Here is a 27,167-nt window from a genome sequence, read left to right as displayed (position 1 = left end):
GTATATTTTTAATTAATGTTGCCATATATGTCTGCAAAATGTTTAGATGAATCTAAAGTCAAAACCATAAAAAAAGACATACTCAAAGACAAGTTGCTCTCCCTGTCTACTTTAATCTAGTCTCTCCCTACCCCACAGGTAACTTTAATAATATTTTTATAGAATACCCTAAACTCCCTCTGTTTTGGCTACTATCCACTGGCTCCCTACTATGAGCAATACTGAAATTGCTTGTATCTTTTTCCTATCTCAATCCTCCAGTATCTAATTTTAAGTAACATATTTACTTACAGTTGGTATCTACAAAGTAATCAGTGAGCTTTTCTACTTTACATATAGTCTTCCCACATATTTGGTAATTAAACTCTATCTACAGAATTCAACAATAAAGTATTACATACTATACTGTCTCTCAATTTTAGTTTTACCAATAAAATTTTAATGTTCACCAGCAATTCAAAATACCAGTTTAAGAGTGTAATTCAGAACATAAGCCCATAATCCTTTATCAGGTAGAAACTTTTGGAGCTAGATACATTCTGAAAATTCAGACTCCTTTCCTTCTCTCTCTTTTAAAAGAAAATAATATGGTATATGAAATATTTACTATATACTATGGAAAACACCCCAGAGAGGTCTGTCATATTATCCCATATTTTGCAAAATTATTATCCCCTATTTTGCAATAAAATATATTAAATATTTACACTAAGCTATGTTACTTCAGGTTAGGTTTTGTTATCAAATGAATTCAGGTCATATTTTCAGTGTTTGCCATTAAATGAGTCTCCCTAAAAAAAATGGCTTTCAGTACTTTCAGAACTTCAAATTATAAATAAGACATTGTGGACCTATAGTTAGTAGCTTAAGATCATGTATAAAAACAGTACTTTCCTTACCTACCTACCACCAAAAAAAGGACAAGTCAGAAAACATTTTTACTCATTTTAAATAAAGATATCTGTTAAATTGCATTTTATTATAAAATTAAATTGTATTACTACAAATAGAGATTATTTGTTAGAGTCTGGCTTAGGAGCATCTTACTAAGTCCATGTGGCCTTTTTCATAACCTATTATAATTTAAAACAGCTTGTTAGTCTCCTGCTTTTTTTTTTTCCTATTAAAAATGAATTCTTAAAAAGGATATTTAAAAAAGTACATCCCATTCCACCAGTCTATACAACATTCCTTCAAGGATAACAATTAGAATTTTTAAAACTAGAAAATGAGGGGGAAAATGCTGATAAATGAGGTGAGTCTGGTTCTTAGAACTCTCACTATAGTGCAGATTCATATATTCTTGGTATTTTTAATATTTCTCATTATAAATCATTTCTTAAATAAAATGTCTGCTTTTTAATGCATATTCAGCATTGTCTGAAATATGTTCAGTGCAGTCGCTCAGTTGTGACCAACTCTTTGCGACCCCATGAATCACAGCACGCCAGGCCTCCCTGTCCATCACCAACTCCCGGAGTTCACTCAAACTCATGTCCACAGAGTCGGTGATGCCATCCAGCCATCTCATTCTCTGTCGTCCCCGTCTCCTCCTGCCCCCAATCCCTCCCAGCATCAGAGTCTTTTCCTGTGAGTCAACTCATCTCATGAGGTGGCCAAAGTATTGGAGTTTCAGCTTTAGCATCAGTCCTTCCAATGAACACCCAGGATTGATCTCCTTTAGCCTTAGGAATCATGAACAACATAGGAGTACTCACAAGGGAAACTATTGATCATCATTCTAAATAGGATAAGAAAACCAAAATCAGTGAAAGAATGATTAAATGAGATACTAAATTATTAGAAATAATGTTAACTGAAGCAATTTTCTCATTTATGAAAATTAAATGTACATTTAATCTTTAAATTATGCATTTAAATGTTCATTGAAATATAAAATTAATATCAATATTTAAGTAGGTTAGCCAATAATAGAAATGGCAAACATTTAGTGAAAATAGTCAATAAAAAACAAAGAGTGGAAGTGAACCATGAAGCATGTGAATTATTTTGAATTTAAGCACAATATTTTAGGGGGCTGTTTCCAAATTTGACCATTAGCTAGAGGACTTCCGTATTATTAACCTAATTATTTTTCTCTATACCCACACATTTCCTTTGCATAAAGAACAATCAGTTTTGTTGAATTTTAAATCCCTAAATAATTATTCAATGCTTATGTTTAACTGCTGCAGGAAGGGGGACCCCTTCCAGGGCACGAAAGTGGGCTCTTGTATAACACTTGGAAATGAACTATCCGAGGAGACACATGTGCTGACAAAGAGATTTTATTGGGAAGTGGCACCCAGGCAGAGAGCAGTAGGGTAAGGGAATCCAGGAGAACTGCTCTGCCACGTGGCTTGCAGTTTCAGGGTTTTACAGTGATGGGATTAATTCCGGGTTGTCTTTGGCCAATCATTCTGACTCATAATCTTTCCTGCTGACCAACCTGGACAGCATATTAAAAAGCAGAGACATTACTTTGCTGACAAAGGTCCATCTATTCAAAGCTATAGTTTTTCCAGTAGTCATGTATGGATGTGAGAGTTGGACTATAAAGAAAGCTGAGTGCCGAAGAATTGGTGCTTTTGAACTGCGGTGTTGGAGAAGACTCTTGAGAGTCCCTTGGACTGCAAGGAGATCCAACCAGTCCATCCTAAAGGAGATCAGTCCTGAATATTTGTTGGGAGGACTGATGCTGAAGCTCTAAAACTTGGGCGCCTGATGCAAAGATCTAACTCATTGAAAAAGATCCTGATGCTGGGAAAGACTGAAGGGAGGAGAAGGGGATGACAGAGGACGAGAAGGTTGGATGGCATCACCAACTCACTGGACATGAGTTTGAGCAAGCTGTGGGAGACAGTGAAGGACAGGGAATCCTGGCATGGTGAAGTCCATGGGACTGCAAAGAGTCGGTCACGACTGAGCAACTAAACGACAATAACAATCTAATTTGAATAGAAAACTAATCGTACTATTTGGTGACAGCACGCATGTACTTCCATCAAACAATGTACACTCACTCCCCTCTAAGTTTTGTTATTTTACAAGGTTAAAATATAAATTTATTTTCTTTATTGAAAATATGGAAATAATAATTTTTAGCATCTCCATAATTTTTAGTTGTCTATTTCTTTCTCTCCCCAAAAGGGTTTTTGCCTTCTATCACTAGAGTTTGAAAAGTTGAGGTTTACACTTTTGACCCTGCGTTTTAAAGGTTATAGAATAGATCATAATATACAAATAAAATACATGCTAAATCTTCTCAGGCCTACCCACTCCAGAACTTAGGTTTCCCCATTCACTTATGAGAATTACACATTTGTTGTTTAAATTAAAAAAACAAAACACAGGAGAGTGTAACAAAAGGCAATTTCCTAAAATCTGCCTCACAAAGACAGCTAAAAACTATTTCAACTTTCCTAGCACTTCTGCATAAACCAATCTTAAATAGTTTTAGGTAGGGTCATTTTACAAACAGTTCTATAAAAAGTTATTTTCATTTAATAATATACCAGGGATAGAGAAACACGGACAAATATAAATTTTACTTTATCTTTTCAGTTTATTTCAGTTCAGTCGCTTAGTCGTGTCTGACTCTTTGCGACCCCATGAACCACAGCACGCCAGGCCTCCCTGTCCATCACCAACTCCCGGAGTTCACTCAAACTCATGTCCACAGAGTCGGTGATGCCATCCAGCCATCTCATTCTCTGTCGTCCCCGTCTCCTCCTATCCCCAATCCCTCCTAGCATCAGACTCTTTTCCAGTGAGTCAACTCGTCGCATGAGGTGGCCAAAGTATTGCAGTTTCAGCTTTAGCATCAGTCCCTCCAATGAACATCCAGGATTGATCTCCTTTAGAATGGACTGGTTGGATCTCCTTGCAGTCCAAGGGACTCTCAAGAGTCCTCCAGCACCACAGTTCAAATGCATCAATTCTTCGGCGATCACAGTCCAACTCTCTTTCTTCACAGTCCAACTCTCACATCCATACATGACCACTGGAAAAACCATAGCCTTGACTAGACGGACCTTGGTTGGCAAAGTAATGTCTCTGCTTTTTAATATGCTATCTAGGCTGGTCATAACTTTCCTTCCAAAACCCCTAAATATTGTATAAAAATGCCATAATTAATTTTACCAAAACATATTGAGAATCATTTCTAAGTTTTCAATTAGATGGGGGAAAATGACCTCATTATTTTAATCTTCATATTAAAAATTATAAGAGAAACTGAATTTCATTGTATTTATTAACCTCTTTTCTTTATACTCTGGCTATTTTTCTATGTAGCTGTTCTTTTTATTAATTTGTGACACTTCTTAATGTTAAAATATCAAGGCAGAATATTTATATTAGCCTTTTAAAACTATGATGTCTTTTGTCATAAGTGTTTAAATTTTTTATATACTCACTTTTTTCAAACTTTTCTTTTTGTAACATCTGGGTTTCACGTTCCCTGCTGTAAACGTCTTTACATCAGATACAAAAAAGTTCTCTTAATTTTTGTTGTCTTCTCCAAATTAGATTATTTAGGTAAACACACTCCTCAACCACAGCAGAAAGCTGACATTAGATAGAGTTTTACAGCACAGCTACTATTAAGTAATTCAGTGTGCTAATTTTAAGAAATTTATTAATTCCTAATATGAAGATAATTAAATTAACTGGTGTTGCCTGGAAGCAAAATGGATATTTTTTCAGATTAACAGGAGGATGCTTTTGGGGAGAAGAAACTCAGTCAGTCCTATCTGTTTATATGTTGTTTGCTGAAGACATCTGGACATCCAGTGTCAAAACTGCAGGCATCTTTCCTTCATCTTTGTCCTCTATAACAAAGAGGTTCACCAATCCCACTGCAAACCACTTAGACTAAGTCACAATTTATTATCTTCCTTGAATTGTCACAAATCAATCTTGGCCTCTCCTTCCAGTCTAATTAATCCAGCACACCAACACTGAATTAATCTAACAGAGGTTCAAACAGATACAGTAAGTACAAACTCCTGGCTACAAATCCTAACTATGTAAAGTATTTTACACTTAAAAGTGCCAACTATGTGTCCTATGCTAAGTGTTGATGGTTATAGTCATGAGCAAAATATCTTGGTTCTCATGTTGCTTACAATCAAGTGAGAAAAATGGACATTTAAACAATCTGTTGTTGCTGCTTAGCCAATAAGCAGTGTCCAACTTCAATACTTTGGCCACCTCATGCGACGAGTTGACTCACTGGAAAAGACTCTGATGCTGGGAGGGATTGGGGGCGGGAGGAGAAGGTGACGACAGAGAATGAGATGGCTGGATGGCATCACCAACTCAAAGGACATGAGTTTGCGCGAACTCCGGGAGTTGGTGATGGACAGGGAGGACTGGCGTGCTGTGATTCATGGGGTCGCAGAGAGTCGGACACGACTGAGCGACTGAACTGAACTGAACTCTTTGCCACCCCATGGACTATAGCATGCTAGGCGTCCCTGTTCCTTCATTATCTCCCAGAGTTTGCTCAAACTCATGTTCACTGAGTTGGTGATGCCATCCACCCGTCTCATTCTCTGTTGACCCCTTCTCCTCCTACCCTCAATCTTTTCCAGCATCAGGGTCTTTTCCAATGAGTAGACTCTTTGCAGCCAAAGTATTGGAGCTTCAGCATCAGTCCTTCCAATAAACATTCAAGGCTGATTTTCTTTAGGACTGACTAGTTTGATCTCCTTGCAGTCCAAGGGACTCTAAGTGTCTTCTCCAGCGCAATCTGAAAGCATCTATCCTTCAGCACTCAGCCTTCTTTATGGTCCAACTCTCACTCCATACCTGACTACTGGAAAAACTGTACCTTTGGCTATACAGACCTTTGTTGGCAAAATGATATCTCTGCTTTTTAACATGCTGTCTAGGTTTGTCATAACTTTCCTTCCAAGGAGCAAACGTCTTTTAATTTCATGGCTGTAGTCACCATCGGCAGTGATTTTTGAGCCCAAAAAAATAAAATCTGTCACTGTTTCCATTTCCCCCCTTCTATTTGCCATGAAGTGATGGGACTGGATGACACAATCTTAGATTTTGAATGCTGAGTTTTAAGCCAGTGTTTTCACTTTCCTCTTTCAGTGTCACCAAGAGGCTCTTCAGTTCCTCTTCACTTTCTGCCATTAGGGTAATATTATCTGTATATCTGAGGTTGTTAATATTTTTTTTTTACTTTACAAAAATTAATTTATTTTAATTGGAGGCTAATTACTTTACAATATTATAGTAGTTTTTGCCAAACATCGACATGAAGCAGTCACAGGTGTACATGTGTTCCCCATCCTGAACCCCTCTCCCACCTCCCTCCCCATCCCTTCCCCCAGGGTCATCCGAGTGCACCAGCCCTGAGCACCTGTATCATGCACTGAACCTGGACCGGCGATCCGCTTCACATACAATAATATACACATTTCAATGCTACTCTCTCAAATCATCCCACCCTCGCCTTCTCCCAGAGGCCAAATTTCTGCTGTCTCACATATAGGGTCATTGTTACCATCTTTCTAAATGGTTGTTGATATTTCTCCCAGCAATCCTGATTCCAGTTTGTGCTTCATCCAGCCAGGCACCTTGCATAATGTACTCTGCATGTAAGTTAAATAAGCAGAGTGACAATATACAGCCTTGTCATACTCCTTTCCCAATTTTGAACTAGTCTGTTCCATGCAAGGTTCTAATTGTTGCTTTATGACCTGCATACAGTTTCTCAGGATATAAACAAGGTCAGCCGGTACTCCCACCTCTTAATTTTCCAGTCTGTTGTGTTCCACATAGTCAAAGGCTTTACCGAAGTCAATGAAACAGAAGTAGATGTTTTTCTGGAATTCCCTTGCTTTCCCTATGATCCAACAAATGTTGGCAATTTGATTTCTGGTTTCTCTGCCTTTTCTAAATCCAGTCTGTACATCAAGATGTTCTTGGTTCACATACTGCCGAAGACCAGCTAGAAGAATTTTGAGCATTATCTTGCTAGCATGTGAGTCAAAGTCGCTCAGTTGTGTCCAACTCTTTGTAACCCCATGGACTGTAGTCCATGGAATTCTCCAGGCCGGAATACTAGAGTGGGTAGCCTTTCCCTTCTCCAGGGGATCTCCCTAACCCAGGGATCGAAACCAACTCTCTTGCATTGTAGGCAGATTCTTTACCAGCCTAGCCATAAGGGAAGCCCTGCTAGCATGTGAAATGAGTGCAACTATGTGGTAGTTTGAATATTCTTTGGCACTGCCCTTCTTTGGGGTTGGAATGAAAACTGACCTTTTCCAGTCCTGTGGCCATTGCTGAGTTTTCCAAGTTTGGAAATAATTACAAAAATAAAATTATACCCTGGGATAAATGCCATGAAAGGCATGGCTGCTATGAGAAAGAATAAGTTGACTTATTGACATGAATAAGCCCACAAGACATAAAAAGAACACATACAGCATACAGGAGATCTTAAACACATAAATATAAATAATATAGAAACACAAATAACACTTGACATTATTTATTGACAGAGGCAGTAGTGATGTGATGCTGGATAGTTATGGCAGAGTTAACAGTTTAGTAAATTCCAGGAAGAGCATGAAGGCCAATGTAGCTAATGCACGGGAAGTAGGGAAACACGATACTTTAAGAGAGGGAAGACAGGTAGGAGGAGGCCAGGCCACACACATCACTCCAAAAGGCTGACAGCCCTGTGAAAATTATCTGTTTAATTGCTTAATTCAGTCTTCCTGAACCTTAATTAATCATGAAAACCTTTCTAAGAAAAACTAGTAACAGGCCAGTGTACAGTGTTCCATAGAACATACTTTCAATCATATGATAGTAGGGGAGTAGGAAGTAAAAGTCTGCACTCTGCTAGTGCTGATACATTTTAAGAGAAAATGATAGAATCCGAAAACTGAGTTTTCATTTATTTAAATTTTGAATTAAAAAGTATCAGGCAGAAGAAAGTACACAGGCCTAAAAACTTCTTGAAAGGCTGGCCATGGTTGGTCTTTAAGACCTTGGACTTTCTGTGTTCTCACTGGAAAAGACTCTGATGCTGGGAAAGGTTGGGGGCGGGAGAAGGGGACGACAGAGAATGAGATGGCTGGATGGCATCACTGACTCTGTGGACATGAGTTTGAGTGAACTCCGGGAGTTGGTGATGGACAGGGAGGCGTGGTGTGCTGTGATTCATGGGGTCGTGGAGAGTCGGACACGACTGAACTGAACTGAACCATTCCTTAACAGATAAGGACAGCTCTGTATACTTAAACTGTTTGCGCAAACAGTATGGTTTATGCTCAATATCTGTTTTCCTTCTGGGAGCCTGGAATTTTGATACATGTTAGATAGTGGATGCCTACGTCACCAGCCGTCAATAAAAACCCTAGGCACTCCACTGAGACTCTAATGAGCTTCCCCAGTAGACAGTATTTCACTTGTGCTGTCACAAGTCGATCCTGGAGGAACTAAGTGTGACCTCTGTGATTCCAGCAAAAGAAAGCTCCTGGAAACTTGTGCCTGCTTCCCTCTGGACTTCGCCTCATGGGCCTTTTTTCTTTGCTGATTTTGTTTTGTATCCTGGGCTGCAATAAATGATATCCATGAGTATCACTATACACTCAGTCCTCCTAGTGAACCTAGGGACGTTCTTAGGGATTTCAATGCAAGAACAAAATGGAATACAGCAAGATGCCTTATTCCACCTCTGTCTTCCAGTCTCTCAAATGAAACTATATTGTTTCGGAAAAAATACATACTTGGTATTCAGGTATAGAGCGTCTTTTCTTTTTTTTTTAAATCTTAGAAGCAATTACCATAAAAAGCAGAATAGCAACTAACTTTAAAGTGATTGTGATTGAGACGAGGCACTCAGTAAGGCTTTGCTCATGTTTGTGCTGTGCTTAGGTGCTCAGTCACGTCCAACTCTTGGCGAACACACGGACTGTAGCCCGCCAGGTTCCTCTGTCCATGAGGATTCTCCAGGCAAGAATACTGGAGTGGGTTGCCATGCCCTCCTTCAGGGGATCTTCCCAACCCAGGGGTTGAACCCAGGTATCCTGCATTGCAGGCAGATTCTTTACCAGTCGAGCCACAGGGGAAGCCCAAGAATACTTGGAGTGGGTAGCCATTCCCTTCTCCAGGGGATCTTCCCGACCCAGGGATAGAACCCAGGTCTCCCACATTGCAGGCGGATTCTTTATCAGATGTACCACCAGGGAAGCTTACACATCTTACACCATTCTATTTCATGACTATGGCAGTGTCAGATTTAAAATAACTTAATAAAAAGGTAAGTTAAAATTGTTTATATGCTTGTCTATTATTTCACAACAGAAAATGTTCTGTTGTAGCTGGTATGCATTTGGAAGTTGTCAGCTGAAGTCTTGAAGCTATCGATATATCCATTTCCTGAAGCAAAGGATATAAAAGAATGAACGGAAGGCTAAGTACTGAGGCACAGGAAATGCCTATGATTGGGGAACTGGGAAAGAACACAGTTAAGGAAACCATGGAAAACACTAATCAGCTGGGCAGTGACCAGAACAGGCTGCGTGTTAAGAAGTGGTCTATGAATGAGGTTTACTTCAAAATGAGAAGTCGCCCCTTTCCTCTGTGTGACCGGAAAGTTTTGGATACACTTCAGTTTCAGTACTTACCACTCTGTAGGGGCAAATAATTGCTAAGATTTCTACATCCTCAAAGAGATTAAGTTCCTACAGTACTGACACTGTGTCCTTTTCAAATAACTTTGTATTCCAATTACCTTGAAGACAGCCTGGCTCATAATGGGTCCTTAATAAATCAGGTGCCTAGAATGGAGAATGAAATCAAGCCCATATTACAGAAACCATGAAAGGAGAGAAGGTAAAGTATTCTATGATCAGTTTTAAATTTTCTTCATTTTTCTTCTTTTTCTCCTACTTTTGGCAACCTTTCAGGTCATTACTGTTTTTTTACTAAATCCTTTCCATTCTACTGTTACCTCCTCAGCGTTGCTTTAACAACTATCTGAGCACCGACTATGTGCAGGGCATTCAGCCAGGTACTGTCAGAGATACAAAAATGAGCTTAGTGTCGAGTGCTGGACATATTCGAGTACATGAATAACACAAAGCTGTAAGTGGAATACAGACAGAAAGAACAGGATCATGGCATGGAAGTTAGAGGAGGGTGATTAGAAATAGCTTTCACGGGAAGATGACATCTGCTTTGGTTCTTGAAGAATGTTTGAGTTTAAACAGAAAGAACAGGTAAGGGTGTTCCAATAGAGAGAACGGCTTAAGAATGAATAGGAATATGAGAGACAACATACAAAGAAATGAAGCAAGAAAGGCAGGAGTCGACTAGATAAAAAAAGTAAGAAAGAAGCAAAAATTATGTCATTGTCCAAGTGAGTAGAGCTGATAAAGGAGACCAGAATGGAGCTGCCAGAGATGTAAAGGAAAACCAGAAAAATGTGGTTTCATACAACTGAAGAGAGGAAACTGAAGCGGAAGTAAAAACTTGGAGTAAGCAGATGTTTTATAACTCTTCAAAGAAAGACTGTAAAAAGGTGCCAAGGAGTGAGGTAGTGGTGGGGAGGACGTGAAAGTCTGGAAAGGTGTGTGTATGAGAAAGAGGGAGATAGCACAGCAAATGAGGAGGGGAGAGGCAGCAGAGCATCAGTTTTCAGCTGGGTGCCTCTGCTCCCCCAGAGGCATCTGGCACGCCTGGAGACGCTTCTGGTTGTCACAGCCAGGGATGGGACAGGGAGCTACTGCAACCTGGTGGGTAGGGGTGAGGGCTGGCGGAACACTGCAGCGACACCCCCGCGCCCTGCAGTGAGGGGCTACCTGCTCCAACGCGTCAGCAGCGCCAAAGCTGAGAGACCGTGCACTTAAGCACAGTGGACACAAAAGAGAGCGTGATTAACCAAAGAAGCAAAGTCTGGTAAAGTGAGAACGTTCAGAAATGTTCGCAAATGTTTCTGAAGTTCCGAAACGTTTCTGAAGTTTTCAGAAAGAAAACTTTTCTGGTTCTCTTATCTATCTCTAGGATAGAGACAGCTTCAAGCTTCAAGACATTACTTATTTGAAAAAGTATATTGAAATACAACATTCCAGTTTTCCCCATATACATGAACGACGATGTGCATGCCTTAAATCATTATTTACCCTGTGAACAGATAAACCATTTATCTTTTGGGATACATTAAGGTTTAAAATGAGGGTACTTCTATTTTTTTCTAAGTTCCAAATATGTACAGCAGTCATACCCATTAAAAAGTTAATAGATATAAATGATTAGAGTCCATATACTAGTTAAAATTTTATAATTTAAAAAATCTCCTGTATACCACTTAGAAAGCAGTTACAAATAATCTATATTTTAATAGTTCACTGGAATGCCATATGAAATGGAGGCCTGAAAAAGAAAGCACCAGTTTAAGTTGCCAAGTAACACTGCTATACAGGACAGGAGGAGTTAACAGTGACCATAAAAATGGAGCTTGAACTACCTTTGGCACAAAGTGCAAAATATTTCAGAGATACAATGAACTTGATCACATACTTTTCACTTTGTATCATAAGCATGAGAAGACTATTTACTGACATGCATTGTGAAAAGTACTAAGAGAAATTTAATATAAAATTCTGCTTTCAAGAGAATTTTCATTCATTTGTATGTTTTCCAAGCATGAACGATGTGCTAATAATAGGCTTAAGAGGATGTAACAATGAAAAAGATAGACGTAATTTCTGCTCCAAAAATTATTTAGGGATAGAACTTTCCTGGTGGCCCGGTGGCGAAGACCCCATGCTCCCAATACAGGGGGGCCCAGTTTGGTCGCTGGTCAGGGAACTAGATCCCGCATGCTGCAACTAAGACTGGGGGCAGTCAAATATTTTTTTTTAATTATATAAGGACAAGCTGGTAAGTGACCCTAGGTGTCGCTAGTGGTAAAGAACCTGCCTGCCAAAGCAGATAATGGAAGAGATGCTGGTTTGATCCCTGGGTTGGGAAGATCCCCTGGAGAAGGAAATGGCAACCCACTCCAATCTTCTTGCCTGGAGAAACCCATGTACAGAGGAGCCTGGCAGGCTACAGTCCATGGGGTCACACACAGTCAGACATAACTGAAGCAACTTAGCGCACACACACACACACAAGCTGGTGAACAGGCAATTACAATGTAGCTGCTGCTGCTGCTAAGTCACCTCAGTCCTGTCCGACTCTGTGTGACCCGATAGACGGAAGCCCACCAGGCTCCCCCATCCCTGGGATTCTCCAGGCAAGAACACTGGAGTGGGTTGCCATTTCCTTCTCCAATGTGTGAAAGTGAAAAGTGAAAGTGAAGTTGCTCAGTCGTGTCCGACCCCACGGACTGCAGCCCACCAGGCTCCTCCATCCATGGGATTTTCTAGGCAAGAGTACTGGAGTGGCTTGTCATTGCCTTCTCCAATTACAATGTAGAGGAAGCACTAATTAGTGAAGATGAACGCTAGAGCTGAACTATCTAGGTTTGGATCCAGATCCATTTATAAGGTTTGTGATCTTGGGCAAACTGTTTATGTTCTCTGTGTCTAATGATGAAGTATTCACCTTATGGGGTTGTTGAGAAAGTAACATCTGTGATAAGTTCTAAGACTGTAAGTATGAACTTCTTTCTTGGTGAAGGTAATAGGGGGAGGGGTTGGAATACCAAAATAAGGCTCCAAACAACAACAACAAAAAAAGGCTCTAAACAGCAAAGGAAACTGACTATGTGAAGGGCCAAGGAAAGAACAAAACTTGGCTCACTAAGGAACTTAAAAGCAATTCTATATGCAGAGTGTGAATGGGAAGGGGTTTGGCAGTAGTAAAGATATGAGCCCAGAGAAGTGGCAGAGGCTGGATAACAATGCCACTTGACCCATGAAAAGGAGTTTGAACTTCATGAGAGTTTTGTTAAACATAACACATACCTTTGCTTAAACTTGGTCTCATTCAAGAGTTAATAAGCCCATACGATAGAAAGAATGCACACATAAAGAAGAGAGTTCTTGGCTTCAATTCTCCAAAGTTGAAATCCAAAAAGCATTAAAGACATTCACTTAATGTGGAAAAGTTGATAGAGATAAAAAGAGATGCCTGAGCATCTCTGTTCAGAACACTATATTGTGTTTTCACATAGACTATTTTAATTAATTAAAGAAGAACGCTAAGGAAGGTAATACTATTCATTTTACAGACGCAGAAACTAAGGTACAGCGCGAACAAACAACTAGCATCAAAACATGAAGGCTGTTCACAAACCTGTCTTTGCATGCTCACCCCAACACATGATACTACAATTCCTAATATATACTGATTCTTCGATACCTTGTTTTAAAAATACAAATCACCATGTCAAAGTTTTATTTGATTGAAGCCAACAGACGGAGCAGTATACCAAGTTGGGAATTTAAACTCTACTTCCCCATCCTTCCTCCTCTCTCAGACTTTACTGTTGAAGCATGTGACCGAACTATGACTCTGTAATCAAGGCTATAATGAGATTTCTCTGTCATAAGCTATTACTAACATTCACTACAAACTCACCTAGTTCTGCTACAAAGCTTTTTTGCTAACCAGAAAATCCTCATGTCTTGTCTCAAGCAAGCAAGAAATATTTTGGGAAAAGTCTGAAGACAAGAATATTAAGCCTTAAGAAGAATATTAAAGAATTTTTTTCTAAAGTAAACTCCAGATAATACAAAAAGTATAATTTCAGAATGGGTTTCCCTGGTGACTCAGAAGTAAAAAATCCGCCTGCAATGCAGGAGACTTGGGTTCAATCCTTGGGTTGGGAAGATCCTCTGGAAAAGGGCATGGCAACCCACTCTAGTATTCTTGCCTGGAGAATCCCATGGACCGAGGAGCCTGGTAGGCTACAATCCATGGGATCGCAGAGTCGGACACAACTGGAGAGACTTAGCACACAGCACAATTCCAGAATACAGGGGAAAAAATACACTATACTTGAAGCTGTTTTGGCATTCAGTCTCCCCGTAAAGAAGAAAGGAAATTACACACTAACAACACAACTCACTACTGCTCATTCCATGATTTAGTAGGTAAGATTTTCATAAAATTTAAGGAATTGTAGCCAGAGGAGCGGAGAAGGCAATGGCAAGCCACTCCAGTACTCTTGCCTAGAAAATCCCATGGATGGAGGAGCCTGGTAGGCTGCAGTCCGTGGGGTCGCTAAGGGTTGGATACGACTGAGTGACTTCACTTTCACTTTTCACTTTCACACATTGGAGAAGGAAATGGCAACCCACTCCAGTGTTCTTGCCTGGAGAATTCCAGGGACGGGGCAGCCTGGTGGGCTTCCGTCTATGGGGTCACACAGAGTCGGACACGACTGAAGTGACTTAGCAGCAGCAGCAGCAGCCAGAGGAGATTGTCAAACTTCTAATCTTCGTCAATATTTTTAGAAAACAAGGGCAAGCAAAGAACACCTTGCATGCCTGGCCTAATTGACTTTTCCATCTCACTTTAGTTTTAAATACAATAATATACCTCAAATTTACTAAAAGATTGTTTACAAAGCACTTTCTCACGCTATTATTTCATCCCAACAACTCACTCTCTACAATTTACCAGACACTATGCCACATCCTGTTGGCTTTTGCTCTAAATACAGAGAATTATGTGGAGGAGTCAAATGTACAAGCAACTGGTGATAATATAGTATAATAAGAACTGGAAGAAAGGTCCAAAGTACTAAGGGAGTTGAGTATATGATTACTGGTAAAAGTAACTTTTGAACTGGGTCTTGAAGAATAAAGATGGTTCTAAGAATCAGGAGACTTTTTACTGCAAATAACCCCAAATTGGCTTACACAACGGGGATTTATTCATGAATAGAAATCCCACCAGAGGGAAAGTCCCAGGCCCAGCACAATAGGAATCTAAAATGATATTATCATGGACCTACATTCATTCTGCCTCTCTGTTCTGCCATCCTCAGGGCGTGCTTCATCATTCCCTGTGGTCACAAAATAGCTGCCAGTGGCCACCAGCACTGTTCTCTTGTTCACATACAACAGGGGAAAAAAATACCCCCAAAATAGAATCTCTCTTTCCTTGTCCAGTTTAACTCTGACAAATAATAATTTACAGGGGAATACCTTGAGCTGATTGGCTTGGTGTAATCAAAATCTACCGCTGAAATGGGTGATGAGTCATCTCAGAGTCTCCTGGATGGCAATGAAAAAGAACTCCAAACACTGGGATAAACACACTAAAGACAGTACAGGGAACAAGAGAAACAGTTTAGCACGGCTAGAGTGACGGAAAACTAAGGTTGGACACAGTTTATGAAACTTCTGTGAGTTTGGACTTTATCCAGTAGACAATGGGAATTCAACACAAGTTTTTTAGGTAGAAAAGTAACATCCTTCAGTTGGTTTTTTTTTTTAAAGTGTGGTAGCAATATAGAGAATTGCAGAGAAGGAGAGGAAAAGTGGGAGAACAAACAGCAGTGATTCAGCTGGTAAGCCATTCGATAAACAGTCCAGACTTGTAAGGAAGTGGTAATAGGGAGGGAAAGAATGGAATAAAAAATACAAGGTGGCAAAGCTGCTGTGCAAAACACTATGTGCGTCTGTACTTCTTTCTTCTAACAGATGAGGAAATTCGGCCTCAGACAGGTAGAATGGATGGCTTATGACTGCAAAACTTTCACCAGGCAGAAACTGCACCCAAAACTGAAGTTTCTTTTTGTAAAACATACCTGTGAACACACTCAACAAACCAGGAATACAAGGAAACTAGCTCAACATAATAAAGGTTATACATGAAAAATCCACAGGTAACATTATACTTAATGGTCAAAGATTGAAAGCTTTCTTGCTAAGATGAGGAACAAGCCAAAGGTATTCATTTTCATCATTCCTAGTCAATATAATACTGGAACTCCTAGCCAGAGCAATTAGGCAAGAAAAAGAAAGAAAAGGTATTCAAACTGGAAAGAAGTAAAATTATCAGTTTGAAGATAACATTATCTTACATATGAAAAACTCCAAAGGTCACATACACACACAACCTGTTAGGATAAATGAATTCAGAAAGGTTGCAGGATACAAAATCAACACATAAAAATGAGTTGTGTTCTGTAACAATGAACAATCCAAAAAAGAAATCACATTTACAATCACCAAAAAGAATATTTAGGAGTAAACCTAACCAAAGAGATGAAAGACTTTTACATTCAAAACTACAAAATGTTGTGGGAAGAAATTAAACACAAATAAATGAAAGACATCTGTTGTTTACAGATTGGAAGACTGGAAAAGATGTCAACACTACTCCAAAGAATATATAGATTCAATCCAATCCCTATCAAAAAAATCCCAATGACATTTTTTTTGCAGATATAGAAAAATCTATCCTAAAATTTATATGGAACAATCTCAAGGGACCCTAAATAGCCAAAACAATTTAAAAAAAAAATAATGTTGGTGGCCTCATACTTTTGAAGCTAGAGTATTCAAAAGAGTTTGGTACCAGCATAAAGACAGACTTACAGACAAATGGAATAGAAGATTTCAAAAATAAATCCCTGATCAAGTGATTTTTGACAAAGATGCCAAGACCATTCAATGGAAAAAAGACAGTCTTTTCAGCAAATGGTATTGGAAAAACTGGAATATTCACATGTAAAGACCTAACTCTAAGAGTTTTTTTGGGGGTAAAACCCTTAGAAGGGTTTTAAAAGGGGAAAGCTTCATGTCACTGGATTTGGCAGTAATTTCTCAGATGTAACATCAAAAGTATAAACAAAATAAAAGCAAAAACTAGATCAGTTAGACTTCGTTAAAATTAAAACCTTTTGTGCATCGAAATACACTCCACAGTGAAAAGGTGGAACGGCAAAAATATTTGAAAATCATATATCTGATAAGGGATTGGTATCCAGAACATACAAAGAGCTCCTACAGCTCAACAGAAAAACAATAAAAAAAATTGGCAACGAACTTAAATAGATTATTTCTCCAATTCAAAAGGCTGATAAGCACAAGAGATGCAAATATCATAGAGAAATGCAAGTGAAAACCACAAAGAGATATCACTTCATACCCATTAGGATGGATGTTATCAAAATAATGAAATTAACAAGCATTGGTGAGGATGTGAAGAAATTGAATTCTGACACATGCTGGTGGGAATGTAAAATTTTCTGGATATATACCCAAATGAAATGAAAGCAGGGACTCGGATACCTGCATATCTATGTACGTGGTAACATTATAGTCCAATAGCCAAAAAGTGGAAGCATACAAAGTATCAATTAACAGATTACATACAATGGAATATTATTCAGCCTTAAATAGGAAGGAAATTCTAAAAAATGCTACAACTTGGATGAACATTATGCTAAGTGAAATAAACCAGGACAAATATTGTATGAGAAGACTCTTGAGAGTCCCTTGTACCGCAAGGAGATCCAACCAGTCCATTCTAGGGGAGATCGATCCTGGGTGTTCATTGGAAGGACTGATGCTAAAGCTGAAACTGCAATACTTTGGCCACCTCATGCGACGAGTTGACTCACTGGAAAAGACTCTGATGCTGGGAAAGGTTGGGGGCGGGAGGAGAAGGGGACGACTGAGAATGAGATGGCTGGATGGCATCACTGACTCTGTGGACATGAGTTTGAGTGAACTCCGGGAGTTGGTGATGGACAGGGAGGCCTGGCGTGCTGTGATTCATGGGGTCGCGGAGAGTCGGACACGACTGAGCAACTGAACTGAACTGAACTTATATGAAATACATACAGTAATCAAATTCATAGAGATGGAAAGCAGAAAAGAGGTTGTTATGGACTGGGCATAAAAGGAAGTGGGGAGTTAGTGTTTACTGGGAACAGAGTTTCAGTTGAGAAAGATGAATACAGTTCTGGAAATGGGTGGTGGTAGTGGTTGCAATACAAAGTGGATGTACTTAATGCCACAGAACTGTACGACTAAAACTGGTAAAAATGGAAAACTTTATGTGTATTTTACCATGATTAAAAACAACAAAATTATACCTGCTGTGCATTTTTTCTAGGGACTCTATCTTAGTGTTAGGATCTCATCTCTTCCTACCCAGGTACTGCAACAGCTACTATTTTCCCTGGTTCATTCCACTCAACCTTTTTCTAACTCAATCAATGGATCACTGACAGGTGCATCTTGGCAGTTTTATCAAATTAATGTCTGGCCTCCAAAGTTTCTAAGACTCCCCATATCTTGCACATGAGGATAAAAATCCAAATCTCCTCAATCTGGCACTCAAATCCTTCTACAAACAGATACCCTTTCAATAATCTAATGTCTTCCCAAGGAACTTCAGTGGTCAGCTTATCCAAGTTTTCCTCTTTTCCCCTCCCTTAAAACTAATCTCCACCTTATACTCTTGCTTTTCCCGCACAAAGTAACTGCTCCAATCTCTCTGTAAATCTAAACCCTCACAGAAGCCAGCTCAAGTCTCAAGTGTTCCAGGAAGTTATTTAGACTCCTGAGGCCTCACTCATCTCCCTTTAACCAGAAAACGTACAGCATTCTTTGTACTGATAGAACTCTAGATTGTTTTCTAGGCTCTAAGGGGTACATCTTATCTTTTCTGAGGGCAAGGTCTATATATTACACTTGTTTCTATCTTCTGCAGCACCTAATATTGCAAAATACAAAACAGATCTTCAATAATCACCTGTGTAACTGAACACAAGGCACAACTTTGATGTGCGAGTTTCAGTGACTAGAATATGAAATCAGAATCATGCAACATGACCATCTTTGAAGGTTAATCTGTGACACACAACACAGAAACCGCTGCAACTATGTGGAAGCCAGGTGGTATAACACAGGTATTTTGAAGCCTAAAATGAGAGTCTGATACAAAGAACCTGTTTAAAACCTGGTATTGCTGAATTAAACAACGTAGTAGTTAGGTTTTGCGGGAAAGAGTATGAACCTATGGTTTTACTGAATGAATGCAAACAGGAGCAATGCTATAATTGGACAGAAATACAGTCACAAGCCTATGAAAACTCTAAATGAAATGTCAGTTGGTTTTTATTAAATTCAGGTCAGGAAAAAAATCTTCATCAGTTACTTGTGGTAACTGACAGCAACTGTCAAGAATCAGCGAGAGGCGCACTCTCTGACTTCTCCTTTCAACTCTATTGCACAAAGACCCAGGGAGGATGGTGGTGACGAATGCAATCAACGAAGAACAGGGGGTTCAGCAGTGAGTGAAAAGTGCTCTCTAAATGGGGCGGAGAGAGGCCTAGATCCCCGTTTTGGTCCAGTCCCTGGCCAGCTGCAGGACCCACAGCGAGTCGCTCATATCCCTGAGCCTAGTTTCCCAGCTCTAAAACAAGTCACACCAGATCGCTCAAGGTTTTTCTGACTTCAAAATTCTAGGACAAGTTTCGTCACAGCTGCCATTAACGCGTATGATTCTTGCAATTTCAAATCTTTCTTCCACATCTCAGGGAAGAAAGTAATAGATTTCAGCAATCTAAAAGAAATGGATGCCATTGACAGACAAAAAGATTCTGTTAGTTGGAAAAAAAACGAAGGAATTCTGTAAAAATGTCTATTTCTTTACATGGCAAGATATTTTAGCAGAGGGAGCAGATTTCTGGTAAAAACCAAGACTGCTTCTGCAAATTAGGCCTAATCCAGACTACTTATTATCTGTGCTGATATATGAAGAGGTGCTATTGTATTTCAAAAGAAGAGCAACACTGCTCAGAGCTTCCCCCACCCTGCAAACGGTGAGAAAGTTCTCATCTTCGGGGCAAGGTTAGTAAACATCTGTGCAAATGACGAGATGCTGAAAAATGCACGCTGTTAGCCCTTCAAGTACTCCAAGCACAGACTTCTTTATCAAACAGTTTACTGTCTCGTCTCTCTCCCAATCTACCAAAGAGCCAATTCCAGTTCGATCCCGAAACAGTAACTTACCCGGACAATCCAACTTCTCCCCGGAGCAGCGGTCCCCAGGCCTGCTCGCCCCGACCCCCGAAGCCGGCCGGCCGCTCTCACGCCCACCCCGGGGCGGTCGCAGCCCGGCAGCCCGGGTAAACGCGCGCCCGAGTCTCGGGAGCGGCTTCCCGGCGTCCGGGGAGCGGCGGGTCCCGCCCCTCGGAGCCCTGAGTCGGGCGCCGGCCCGGCCGCCGCCGCGGCCACCTCCGGCCGCTGTCCCCGCTCGGGAGCGCCGCGCCGCGCGGCTCCACACCCCGGGACGGCGGCGCACAGCCCAGCCCGCCCGGCGGAGCGCACCGGGACCGGGCAGGCTGCCGCCTGAGCCCCAGACGGACCGCTGCCGCCCTCCGCCCCGCGGCCCCGCGCGGCGGCCCGGCCCCCGCCGCTCACGCACAGCCCCTGCCCCGCCGGGACGCCCGGCGCCGCGCCGGGCACAGCCTCTCCTCACAGCCTCGCCGACATCGAGGGGCACACTCACCCCGGAGGCTCCTCCCGCCGCTGCTGCTGCTGCCGCCGCTGGGACCGCGGCCGTCGCCCCCGCCGCCGCCGCCAGCACCGCCGTCCGCACCGGCGCCAGCGCCCCGGGCCATCCTCCTCCTGCCGCCGCCGCCGCCGCCCCGCTCTCCGCTCCTGTCAGTGGCTCAGGCTCCGGGGCTACTCCAGGCTCCTCCCGCCGCCATTTTGACGCCTGGAGCGGGCAGGAGGGGCTCGGCTCAGCGCGGACCTGGCGCGCCTGCGCGGCGCTGCGGCGCCGGCCCGAGTCCCCCGCCCGTCCCCGCCGTCGCCGCGCCTGGGGTCACGTGGGCCACCGGCAGCGCGCGCGCAGGGGCTGGCCAGGGAGGCGCGCTCACGGGACCCGGGAGCGGCCGGAGTCGAGTGCGCGCGCATTATTCCCAATCCCTGCTCGGAGTTGGGTGATCGTATCCTGCTTATTCCGGGGAATTGTGGCGAATCGTTTAAATCTGTCAGAATGGAACTGTAATAACAACGTTACCGGACGACCGGTTCTACCAATTTTTGTTTCCATTCGGCGGCCGGCATCCTGAGCTAGAACTCACAGTGCATCTTTCTCAAAACGAAGGCTACGTCCGCGGAAATATCTTTTTTTTTTTTTTTTTACAGTCTTGGCATTTGGGTGACTTCTTGGCAGTTTATCTTAAGCCCTGTCTGTATCATAGTTTTACAAACACCATCTTGCTAGTTGTATAGAGGATTTTTTTTTTTTTAAGTCAGACACTGAAAAGTTTTCCTCAACAAGATACTCCCTTAAACCTGGGATAAGAACTGATGAAAGCTCACAGTCGCCACGTGGGAGAGCCAAATCGCTCTCCCCAGATGTCCCATGTCTGGGAGTTTGCAGTTTCAGATGCGTTAACAAAAACACAAATTTATGGAACACCTTACAGTTTGCAAAAACACTGTTAAATGCATGACTTCCTTTGAACACCAAAACCCCAGCCTTCGAGGTAGTGGGGACAAGTATTACAAGTATCCTTTACAAGCTTACTTTTACAAGAAAAAGGACAAGTATCCTTTTACTACTAAGGAAATAGACTTGAAAATACTAAGTCGTTTGCCCCCTCCCCCCCGCCCCCGGGCGTACATGCTGCATTAGTAAGTGGACAAGCCAAGACTAGAACCCAGACATTCTCACCCTGGTCATCAGACAAATTACCCCTCACAGTTCTCCGACAGGCTTTTCAACACGTCGTTTATCTGTCCTCTGGGAATTTATTTAAATCCCTCTTGAAAGTACTTACTTTCTCAATCTCTACCCATCCTTTGAGAAACAAGTTTTCTAAGTCATGCCTCCAAGTCTTCTTGTTCTCAAACCATCTCTAAGCTTAAAAGACTAAGAGCACTTTCAAATTTTGTGATGTGTTTTTAACCATTTCTTGGTCCTTTATTATTTTATACGTTTCACATTTGGTTGGAAGATTTAGGGTTTTGTTGTTTTTTTTTTTACAAGGAAAGGACTTTATGAATGTGATCATTGCTTTTCTCTGGACTTTCTTCAGATTAGATGTATCTTTCTTGTGCTCATTCATCATCTCCTTAGTTCAGTTCAGTTCAGTCACTCAGTCATGTCCGACTCTTTGCGACCCCATGAACCACAGCACGCCAGGCCTCCCTGTCCATCACCAACTCCCGGAGTTCACTCAAACTCATGTCCATCGAGTCAGTGATGCCATCCAGCCATCTCATTCTCTGTCGTCCCCGTCTCCTCCTATGCCCAATCCCTCCCAGCATCAGACTCTTTTCCAGTGAGTCAACTCGTCGCATGAGGTGGCCAAAGTATTGCAGTTTCAGCTTTAGCATCAGTCCTTCCAATGAACACTCAGGATTGGTCTCCTTTATAATGGACTGGTTGGATCTCCTTGCAGTCCAAGGGACTCTCAAGAGTCTTCTCCAGCACCACAGTTCAAAAGCATCAATTCTTCGGCGATCAGCTTTCTTCACAGTCCAACTCTCACATCCATACATGACCACGGGAAAAACCATAGCCTTGACTAGACGGACCTTGGTTGGCAAAGTAATGTCTCTGCTTTTTAATAGGCTGGTCATAACTTTCCTTCCAAGGAGTAAGCGTCTTTTAATTTCATGGTGGCAATCAGCATCCGCAGTGACTTTGGAGCCCAAAAAAATAAAGTCTGACACTGTTTCCACTGTTTCCCCATCTATTCCCCATGAAGTGATGGGACCAGATGCCATGATCTTTGTTTTCTGAATGTTGAGCTTCAAGCCAACCTTTTCACTCTCCTCTTTCACTTTCGTCAATAGGCCTTTGAGTTCCTCTTCATTTTCTGCCATAAGGGTGGTGTCATCTGCATATCTGAGGTTATTGATATTTCTCCCGGCAATCTTGATTCCAGCTTGTGCTTCTTCCAGCCCAGCGTTCCTCATGATGTACTCTGCATATAAGTTAAATAAGCAGGGTGACAATATACAACCTTGATGTACTCCCTTTCCTATTTGGAACCAGTCTGTTGTTCCATGTCCAGTTCTAACTGTTGCTTCCTGACCTGCATACAGGTTTCTCAAGAGGCAGGTCAGGTGGTCTGGGATTCCCATCTCTTTCAGAATGTTCCACAGTTTATTGTGATCCACACAGTCAAAAGCTTTGGCATAGTCAATGAAGCAGAAATAGATGTCTTTCTGGAACTCTCTTGCTTTCTCGATGATCCAGCGGATGTTGGCAATCTGATCTCTGGTTCCTCTGCCTTTTCTAAAACCTGCTTGAACATCTGGGAGTTCACGGTTCACATATTGCTGAAGCCTGGCTTGGAGAATTTTGAGCATGACTTTACTAGCGTGTGAGATGAGTGCAATTGTGCGGTAGTTTGAGCATTCTTTGGCATTCCCTTACTTCCTTGCAGAGATATTTCTTTCCAATTGATATTATTTCATTTTCCCCTCCCCCAACCTTTCAATCCATGCATCTTTCCTCAACCCCAGTCCTCAAAGGTTTAGAGACTGTAGCATTCCATTGTCAGGAAAAAAATATCACTTCTTATTGGTAGGGGTTTCTTCACCTGAGCGTGTGTGTGTGTGGTGACAGGAGATAAGTACATGGAAAAGTGAGAAAATACAAAGGAAATGGGTCCATCTAGTTGGAGCAAAGGTTTGGCTCTGGGTGCCCACATCCTGTTCCCCTGGACTATTATCAGTTCAGTTCAGTCGCTCAGTTGTGTCCGACTCTTTGCAACCCCATGAACCACAGCACGCCAGGCCTCCCTGTCCATCACCAACTCCCGAAGTCCAACCAAAACCAGGTCCACTGAGTCGGCGATGCCATCCAACAATCTCATCCTCTGTTGTCCCCTTCTCCTCCTGCCCTCAATCTTTCCCAGCATCAGGGTCTACTTCCCATAAATGCATAAATGAATCTTATCTAAGTTCAAGACACCTACCATTCTTTTCTATTATTTTGCCTTTGTCTTTAGCTTAACTGAAAGACCTATTATATGCAAACTAAAAATTTCATTGTCCTAAACCACCTTTTGATAATTTACAAAACATTACGTAAGATTGGTCCCCACTATTACACTTTCGGGCTTCCCAGGTGGCACTAGTGGTAAAGAATCCACCTGCCAGTGCAGGAGACGTAAGAGTTCAATCCCTGGGTGTGAAAGATCCCCTGGAGGAGGGCACGGCCACCCACTCTAGTATACTTGCCTGGAGAATTCCATGAACAGAGGAGCCTGGTGGGCTGCAGTCCGTAGGGCTGCACAGAGTTGGACACGACTGAAGCACCTTAGCATGCATATATTTACAGTTTCTCATTTATTCCAAATCTTCATTGCTTGACTTAGATTCTGCTTTCTAGACACAGTTTAACAACCAAAATTAAAACAATACCAACAATAGCAAAGACATTACTTTGCTAACAAAGGTCTGTATAGTCAAAGCTATGGTTTTTCCAGTAGTCATGTATGGATGTGAGAGTTGGATCATAAAGAAGGCTCAGCACCGAAGAAGTATCGCTGTTGAACTGTGGTGCTGGGGAAGACTCCTGAGAGTCCTTTGGACTGCAAGGAGATCAAGCCATTCAATCTTATAGAAAATCAACCCTGAATATTCATTGGAAGGACTGATGCTGAAACTGAATCTCCAGTTAGATGGCATCATCAACTCAGTGAAAATGAGTTTGAGCAGACTCTAGGAGATGGTGAAGGATGAGGAAGCCTGGTATGCTGCTGTCCGTGGGATGGCAAATAGTTGGAGACGATTGATTGAGCAACTGAACAACAACACCACCATTCTAAGATCTGAGGGTCGCACCATTTTTATAAAAAGCTTTTGATGTGGAAATCTATCAAAAGTCTTTTTGAAAAGCCAAATAAGGTCTGCTGGTTGCACCTTGTCCTTTTGTCTATCTGCATATTTGAAGAACTCTAGTAGACTAGTGGGTGTGATTTACCTTTACAGAAACCACGTGTAAGTGCACCATGATTTTTTTCCACCCTTTAATTCATCTATCTTGTGTTTTCTTATTATACTATTTAGTTGCACTTACAAGATACTGAATATACCTGATTTACACATCATCCGTTAGAGTTTAGATTTATCTATTTCAGTTTACTCCTACACACATTTTTTTAAAAATATGCATGCAATACCATATGCCAGGCACAGCGATAGATGCTCCAGGTAAAAAATAAACGATTCTTTGTCCTTGAGGAGCTTAGACTCTAATAAGAAGGCAGACTAATATATATATATATACTTTTTTCTTTTTTTTTTAAGTGCTAAGATAGTATTCAGTAGTGGTGAAGAGTATGCACTCTAGAATCAGACAGATCTAGTGGGCCTGTGACACAAGTCAGCGAATCAGCATCTATTCTGGAAATTTCTATGAAGTTATCCTAGGAGATTTTTTTTTAAATCTATTTCTTTGGAATTTTGACCTTAAAGGACAATGTAAATTATCTTCCTTACCTATGAGGAGAAAGACATGAGCAATAGGAGAGAATGGAGGCCACAAGCAGAAAGAAGCGGAGAAACTGAGAAAACGGAAGCCCTGACATCATTTGAACTCCTGGAGATCGCTTGCCCTAAACCAATCCCTTCCTGCTCTTTCAGTTTTTATGAGCCGCTAAGTTGCCCTAATGCTACTCTTTTCATCTTAAACTGGTTGGAGGTGGATAAAAACAGTGCAATCGAATGCTCTGCTCTTCCTCTCCATGCTCCGTCCATCATTGTGTCACCCCATCCACCTGGTCACGTATGCTTAAACCCAGATCCTTCCTTTTCTAACCATGTATACCATATTCTGTTACTCCAATCTGAAACTCCATTTCTCTACCAAATGTAAGCATCCACCACAGCCCCTCCCTTGGCTCATCTTTCTAGAAATACAGAAGCTGACTTTTCTAATCATGAAGACAAGGAAAATTCTGTTTCCTCCTATGTTTTGTAATAATGGTACTGTTCCCCATTTCCAAGCATTTTTCTGAATCTTCTGGAGTCTGAAAAATGAAGAGGAATGAAACACATGTGTCCAAGTGCCCCTGACAGTGATCTTGAATGATGTGAAAGACATCTTGCCTATACTAGGAGGAAAGAAATATTCTCATCACCAGAGACGGTAATCAAGAATGAGGGAATTTTATACAAACATATCTTGTTAACCCTTATTTTCCTATTCACTTCTCCACTGTTAACTGCTCTGGTCCAAGCCCTTTTGTCTTGTCAGTTTCAACAATTTATTACTCTTTTTATAACACAATGCTTAGTGTATAAGCATTCAGCTCTCACTGCTTCTTTAGGTCTTAGCTTTCACGTAGATCAGTCACCTACAGCCAAACATCCTGAAATGTGAAGTCAAGTGGGCCTTAGGAAGCATCACTACCAGCAAAGCTAGAGGAGGTGATGGAATTCCAGTTGAGCTATTTCAAATCCTGAAAGATGATGCTGTGAAAGTGCTGCACTCAATATGCCAGCAAATTTGGAAAACTCAGCAGTGGCCACAGGACTGGAAAAGGTCAGTTTTCACTCCAATCCCAAAGAAAGACAATGCCAAAGAATGCTCAAACTACTGCACAATTGCACTCATCTCACACGCTAGCAAAGCAATGCTCAAAATTCTCCAAGCCAGGCTTCAACAGTATGTGAACCATAAACTTCCAGATGTTCAAGCTGGTTTTAGAAAAGGCAGAGGAACCAGAGATCAAATTGCCAACATCTGCTGGATCATCGAGAAAGCAAGAGAGTTCCAGAAAAACATCTATTTCTGCTTTTTTGACTATGCCAAAGCCTTTGACTGTGTGGATCACAATAAACTGTGGAAAATTCTTCAAGAGGTAGGAATACCAGATCATCTGACTTACCTCTTGAGAAATCTATATGCAGGTCAAGAAGCAACAGTTAGAACTGGACATGTAACAACAGACTGGTTCCAAATTGGGAAAGGAGTATGTCAAGGCTGCATGTTGTCACCCTGCTTATTTATATGCAGAGTACATCATAAGAAATGCTGGGCTGGATGAAGCACAAGCTGGAATCAAGATTGCAGAAAGAAATATCAATAACCTCAGATGTGCAGATGACACCACCCTTATGGCTGAAAGTGAAGAAGAACTAAATAGCCTCTTGACGAAAGTGAAAGAGGAGAGTGAAAAAGTTGGCTTAAAACTCAGCATTCAGAAAACTAAGTTCATGGCATCCAGTCCCATCACTTCA

At 41.5% G+C, this 27,167-nt stretch overlaps 1 protein-coding gene across 3 annotated transcripts in view; it reads right to left on the bottom strand.

The window, feature by feature from the left end:
- The window catches only part of BTBD7 (BTB domain containing 7), a 90,011-nt gene extending 69,411 nt beyond the window's left edge, over nucleotides 1-20,600 (bottom strand). The window contains exon 1 of one of the 3 annotated variants that reach the window (XM_055418421.2): nucleotides 20,464-20,600. The gene's annotated coding sequence lies outside the window, so the exon portion shown is untranslated. Of the gene's footprint in view, nucleotides 1-19,964; nucleotides 20,197-20,463 lie in introns of those variants that run through there. The other 2 variants (XM_055418420.2, XM_055418422.2) reach the window with 2 other exon arrangements.
- Nucleotides 20,601-27,167: the final 6,567 nt, after the last annotated feature.

The sequence above is a fragment of the Moschus berezovskii genome, chromosome 21, assembly GCF_049115385.1.
Source record: "Moschus berezovskii isolate FMDL1 chromosome 21, NW_MosBer_1.0, whole genome shotgun sequence".
Classification (NCBI taxonomy): domain Eukaryota; kingdom Metazoa; phylum Chordata; class Mammalia; order Artiodactyla; family Moschidae; genus Moschus; species Moschus berezovskii.
The sequence above is the reverse complement of the archived record's forward strand: the minus strand, read 5'-3'. Positions and strand labels throughout refer to the sequence as shown.